Source organism: Mastomys coucha, unplaced genomic scaffold (assembly GCF_008632895.1).
Source record: "Mastomys coucha isolate ucsf_1 unplaced genomic scaffold, UCSF_Mcou_1 pScaffold14, whole genome shotgun sequence".
NCBI lineage: Eukaryota > Metazoa > Chordata > Mammalia > Rodentia > Muridae > Mastomys > Mastomys coucha.
In genome coordinates this window covers 66,890,106-66,897,070 of record NW_022196896.1, presented here as the reverse complement: position 1 = coordinate 66,897,070, position 6,965 = coordinate 66,890,106, and positions in this window count along the sequence as shown.

Genomic DNA, 6,965 nt, shown 5'->3' with positions numbered 1-6,965 from the left:
GAGAGAGAGAGAGAAAGAGAGAGAGAGTAAAGGAATGGAAAGTCTACCCCAACTTTTATGAGATAGGTAGGTTGGAAGTAAAAAATTATGCAAAGGTAAGCCATGAAATGCATGCTTTCATATAAACTGTCTCAGGAAGTAGCTTTAAAACAAAAGAAATTACTGCTGGTAAACATGAAAGTTGCATAATTCACTGAATGAAATAGCAATGCAAAATGTCAATGCACCAAAGAATCATGTTTCAAAACATTTGCATCAAGGACTCAAGAGCCAATGACATAAACTTACAATGTCATAGCTGTGGTGATGGGGTCAAGGAAAGGGAAGTTAGCAAGGTAACTATGATCCAAACAACAAAGTAGCTGACGTGGTTGTAACTAGTATTCCAGAACATTCTACCAAACAACAGACAAAGACACACTTTTTCCAGGTCTCATGGCCTATGCATCAAGACAGAGCGCCCGCTTTATGAGTCATAAAATAAATCTTTTAAACGTTTAATAAGAGTTGTACCTGCAAGGAAACCAGCAACATAAAACAACTGGAAGGTAACATTCCGCAGCCTATTTTCCAAAGCCAGCATTACCCTAATATAAAAACCAGAAAAAGAGAGTACAAAAAAAACCACAGACCAGAAGTTCTCAGGAGGTCATCCTAAAATCCATCCCATAATATAGAAGAATAATTATAGAGCAAGCAAGGGGGCTTTCCTCCAGACAGGAAGGGCTGGCTTACCATTCAAAACCATCACTCAATAAGCTAACATAGAAGTACCACATCGCTCCATTGGTTGATGCTAAAGAGAATTTGGCAAAATCCAACACCGTCCATAATAAAAATACCAATGCATCAGGAATAAGGAAGAGTAGCTCCCCTCGAGTAAAGACTACTTATAAAAGTCAACAGCACAATTCACATCTCACTTGATGGGGAAACACTGACAGCTTCAGCTCTAAAGTCAGGGCCAAGGCAATGACCATTCTTGCCATTTTATTCGACATAGTTCTGGGAGCCATCCTTACACAAACAGGAAAAGGTGGAAAACAAAGGGTATATGTATTAAGAGTAAAGAAATTAAACTATTTATAATTGCTATGTTTGTCTCCATGGAAGTTTTCCACATCTTTCATAAAGCTTCTAGAACTTAGAAAGGAATTTAGCAACCACATAGGTCACCTTTGACAGAAATGAATTATATTTCTATATACTAAACTAACCACTAAAAAATGTGCAAATGTAAGAAAAGTACAAAACCATTCCTAATCACTCTAAAGAAAATGGGATACCTAGATGTACACTTAACAAAACATATATATAGCAAATCTACACTGAAAAGTGTAAAATGTTGATGAAAGACATTTTTATAATGATTTTAGATTCATGTGGAGGTCAGATGTCTGATCCTCTACAACTGAAATTAAGGACAGTCATAAGCCACCATATTGTTGCTTGGGAACTGTACCTGGATCCAATGGCCTTAACCACTAAGCCCTAAAAGGAAATGTCTGAAAGCCCTCTATAAACGTGGAATCACGTTCAAGCTGTGCTTATTGGCTGGAAAATGTGATCTAATACACACCCAACCTAACCAGCAAATGCAAAAGAAATTATTGTCAGTCTCCCAGTAAGGCTCTTTATAGGCATAGACAGCTTTAGTCTAAAATGTATTCAGTAGAGCATCGATCCTAGAATAGCAGAGAATAAAGTGGGAGAAAGGACTCACTCTACCAATTATAAAGACCTATGATAAATACAGTGCTTGAGATAGCGTTGTCCTGACAGAACACAGGGCATGGAACAATAATAAACTCAGGAGTGGAGGCACACAAACACACCCACCCACCCGTCTTTGCCATCGTATGAAGAGAAGTTAGTAGGGAGGAATGCCTTTTCCACAAACAACGCTGTAGCAATTGAGCCCTGGAAAGGTCAGAAAAAAAGAGGAACTACAAACTGTACCCTACACTTCACACTTCATATCATAGCTGAAGATGAATCAGGATGAACTTAGATGTAAGCATGCAAGATTTTTAAAACCTTTGTACAAAAAAATAGTGTAGATCCAAGCACTCAGTAGTGAGACTGGGAGGGGTTGGTTAGCTTCCTACTTGCAGCAAAGCACCTGAGATAAATGAAGTGCTACCAGAAGGAACATTTTCCCTGGAGTCACAGTTTCACGGGTATTGGGCCAGGGCTAGTAGACCAAGGAAAAGGGAGAAATGGAAGAGAAGAGACAAGAAAGAGTTAAACTTCATTATCAACTTGACTGGCTTTAAAGTCACCATGGGAACACCTGAACATATAAAGATGTTTCCAGAAACGTTAACTGAGGAAGGAAGACCTTGAATGTGAGCAACACCATCCATGGGCTGGGGGCCAGGACTGAGTGAAGTAGGAAGGCGAGCAGGGCAACAGCAACCTTCTCTCTGCTTCCTGGCTGCAGATGCGCAGCCGTGGCCCCGCCTTCCCTGCCCTAGTAGACTCCAAAGTCTCAGGTCGCTTTGTTGGGTGATTTGTCACAACAATAATGAGAGAGAGAGGAAGAAGGGGGGGAAAGAGGGAGAGGGAAAGAGGACGACAGGGGGAGACAGGCAGAGGGGGAAAGGGGAAAAGAGGGAGAGGGGGGAGGGGGAAGGGGGAGAGACTAGATTTATCTCTTAAGATCTAATTTCCTTCTACTAGGTCGTGTTTCCAGAGGGTTCTATCACCTCCTCATGTTGACTCAAGACCAGATCATTATCACATGAGCCTTTGAAAGAGGTTTTACATCTAAACTAGAGAGAGCTTTTAGGCTTGATACCAAAAACACTGTCTATCACAGAAAAAAAAAAAGATTAACAAGTCATATTTTATCTAAAGTAAAAATTTTACTGTGTAAAAGCTCATCGTAAGAGGATTTTTAAAAGAAGTTACAGACTAGAAGAAAATATTTATAAATCACATGTTCAACAAAGGATTAGTATTTAGAAATATATATATGTATGTATATACACATACATATATATATATATATATATATATATAACAAAATTTGACAGTAACAAAAATATAGAAAGGCAGAAATATACAGATGAAAAATTAACCAGAGGAAGATAGCCATCTACATAGTCACTGGTGAAGTTTGAATTAAAACTTCCAACAATGATTTAAATCAATATATGTGACAAATCCAAAGCTGGCCAAGGTGGGGAGGAAGTGACTTACTGCTGTGCTGCTGGAGGAAGTGGGAGCCAGAGCAGCCACAGTGGAGAAGTTCAGGGAAGTGTGTCCTAAAGGGAAGCCTGCAGCTGCCATGACTCTGAGACTCCATGTTCATTTTTCAGCATGGAGATGTCCACATTTATGTTCATACAGAAACTGCACGAACATACTTAGAGTAGTCTTGTTTGGCACAGCCCCAAGCAGGATGTCCTTCAAAGACATCCTGCTAAAAGAAAGCAAATCTGTTGTGTGTGCTCTGCATCCCATGGAATGCTATCGATATGGGAACAAGCAACCCAAGCACAAGACTTAGATGACATTCCATGATCTGCTAAGTGAAGGAGAACAGTCGCAGGTGGTTACAGAGCTTGTGGCTTCAGTTACAGAAAATCCCCCAAATGACGGAGTGCTGTTTGCCATTGACTCCCACTAGGAAAACTGTAGGAAGGCTAGATAGGGATCAGAGTTCTCCACAGGGCTAAAGTTGTGCTCGTGGTGGAGACTACAGCATCTTCCCATCTCTCACAGAACACCTACTCCCTCCGTCTCCTATCAGGGAGTCCCAGCTCAGTCCTAAGCATTGCCACTGCAGCTGATAAAAAAAAAAAAAATCCTGAAAGATCAACAGAGTTTTTGTGAGATTCCTGGAAGAGTTTTGATTATTTTTGTGTTTACCTTTCCAAAGGACAATTTTCTATGTGACTACGTTGAAATATTCTCTCTATACATGCTCTGCATCACACACACACATGCACACATACATGCCCATGCACACACACACACACACACATACACACACACATATACGTGCACACGTGCACACACGCATGCACATACACACACGCTACACATACATGAACACACATGCACATATATACACACACGCAGGCACACACCACATGTACATAGCACACATGCACACACACATACACACATACAGTGCTTCATCTGCACTATTACTATGGCACCACAGAAGTCTCAGATGATAGTTCTCATGGCAACCGTCAAAGCCACTTCTCCTGAGTGCTTGTAAAAGCACTGGGCGTGACTCAGACTCTGATCCATCTTCTGCCAGAGAGCCCTTCTCTCTTGTATTTTTCTTTTTAGCACATTATCAAACACGTTGTGGTGATAGTTTGAGAAATGATCAATGTTATTTTGTCTGAAAAGTCCCTCCCTACATTGGAGCCCATCTATAACTCTAGATGAGAAATAAATTCATTCCATCCAATTCAACAGATGATGAGCATTTTCTATATACACGGTTTTAAATGGGTTTCTAGAGAAACAGAGATGAATAACGCATGACTGCTGCTCACAGGCAGATGATGTATCATTAGTCAGTACTAAAATGGTACCTTAGGAGCATAGAGGAGAGGTTTTTAGCCAGAACACACCCTAGTAGAGACATAGACAGTGTATTGAAAGAGCTATGAGTACACATGCTAAGAGCTGCTGGACATGCCAGCCCAGCACATCCAGTCTAATCACCTGCCTTCACTCAGCAGGTGATAGGGGGCCAGTATCTCATCTTAAGGATCAGGAAAATATTGTCAACTACCAAGTGACCTACTTTGCACAAAACCTGGCATGTAGAACTTTGTGAATGTTGTATGACTTTTGAGCTGGCATAACATCTTTTAAAAGATAAAATAAACCACGAGGTATTTTTTTAAATTTAACTGTTTTTTTGTTTTGTTTTGTTTTGTTTTACTTATTCACTTTACATTCCGCTCACTGCCCACCTCCTGGTCACCCCCTCCTACTCTCCTTCCCCTCCCCTTCCCCTTCTCCTAAGGGCAGGTGGGGGTATCCCCCTGGGTATCCTCACCCCCCCCAGCACTTTAATACTTCAAATCTCTAGTTACTTCCTCTCCCACTGATGCCAAAAAAGGTAGCCCAGTTAGAAGAACATATCCCACACACAGACAACTGCTTTTGGGATAGCACAAACCATGAGGTCTTTTACTGAGCTGTCTTCAATCTCATGGGTGTGAGAGGTATTTATTTAGATGGATCTTTGGGCAGTGGGGTGAGTGCCTGAACAGACCAGAAGTAAGTCTGGCCCTGTTTCTGTCCTGGACCAGTTTCTGTTGCTACAATAAAATACCAGAGCTTGAGTACTGTATAAAACAAACGTCTAATTTAGTTCATAGTACTGAAGGAGTTAGACCTCTAGAATATGATATTGGTATCATGGAGGTAGTGAGACTGTCCCAATGATGGGAGCTTATGAGAACGTCATGAGTAGCTGTGTGGAAGAGACATGCAGGGGACATGTCAGGCTCCTGTACAATGACATTCTCCCAAAATAACTAATCAAGTTCCATGACACCCTCTTTAGTCCCCTCTGAGGTTGGTGCCCCATGGCCCAACTGCCTCCTACTATGGCCTACCTCCTCAAGGTTCCACAACATCAACACTGCCACTCTGAAACTAAGCAACCAACACGGAGCCTCTGAGGACAACCCTGTCCTAGTGACCTCATACAAGAGGTTGCAGGAAACCCCCATAAGTGCCTCAAGGTTATCACAATGCTGCCCACTGATATGCAGAGTAGATTTCATTACACCACAACTAGCCAAGGACTTAAGTGGTGTGTGCTGGGTATGTTAGTAACCCTGGTTGACTGCATCGTGTCCATCCCTGGTTAGGATCCCATTGTCACACTCGGCTGCACACTCTATGGAGAAGCCCTTGTATAGGAGAATATTCCCCCCATCTTCCATGAACCCCACCCCACCCCTGGCCTGGAACAAGACCTACAAGAGCTCCATCAATATAATATCCCCTTCATGTACTCTCATTCTCTGATCACTTGGGTTGTTTCTTATCAAGCTTTCCCCCATTTCCTGTGAGGTTCCTGTGGGGTTCTTGAAGGAGAGAGATTGTATCTTGTACCCCAAAACATCTTTTTTTTCTGCTTGACTCAGCTTGGTGAGGTGCTGTGATGCAGAAATATGCCTCCTTCTGAGGTCCTGTGGTCCAGAAAACATCTTAGATACAAACCAGCTTGATGCCCAGTAGTCCCAGCTTTGATCCTGGAGCTTAGCAAAATGTGGTCTGTTTGGTTCAAGTGTCCATCACTTTATTACATAGAGAACATTTAGGTAGTGTCTTAGTCAGGGTTTCTATTCCTGCACAAAACATCATAACCAAGAAGCAAGTTGGAGAGGAAAGGGTTTATTTAGCTAACATTTCCACATTGCTGTTCATCACCAAAAGAAGTCAGGACTGGAACTCAAGCAGGTCAGGAAGCAGGAGCTGATGTGGAAGCCATGGAGGGATGTTACTTACTGGCTTGTTTTCTTATAGAACCCAGGGCTACCAGCCCAGGGATGGCACCACCCACAATGGGCCCTTCTACCTTTGACCACCAACTGAGAAAATGCCTTACAGCTGGATCTCATGGAGGCATTTCCTCACCTGATGCTCCTTTCTCTCTGATAACTCCAGCTTGTGTCTACTTGACACACAAACCCAGCCAGTACAGGTAGGAAATAAATCATACCTTAACATGGTGGAAAACTTTTACATTCGTGAGTTGGAAGTCCTGGGAAGTTTTCTAAACATAGCAACAATGAAATGTTTTTGTTTTATTTCTCATAGTAAGTTATAAGTAGTGAACACGGGTACTATTGATGCTTTCTGGACTAATGTCACCTTCCTGGAGGCCTACCTACCAGTAGGGTTTGGGTTGTGGGACTTGTACACAGCCAATCCATAGCTGCTGGCTGTGGAAGCTAGCTATAAGTAGAGCAGTT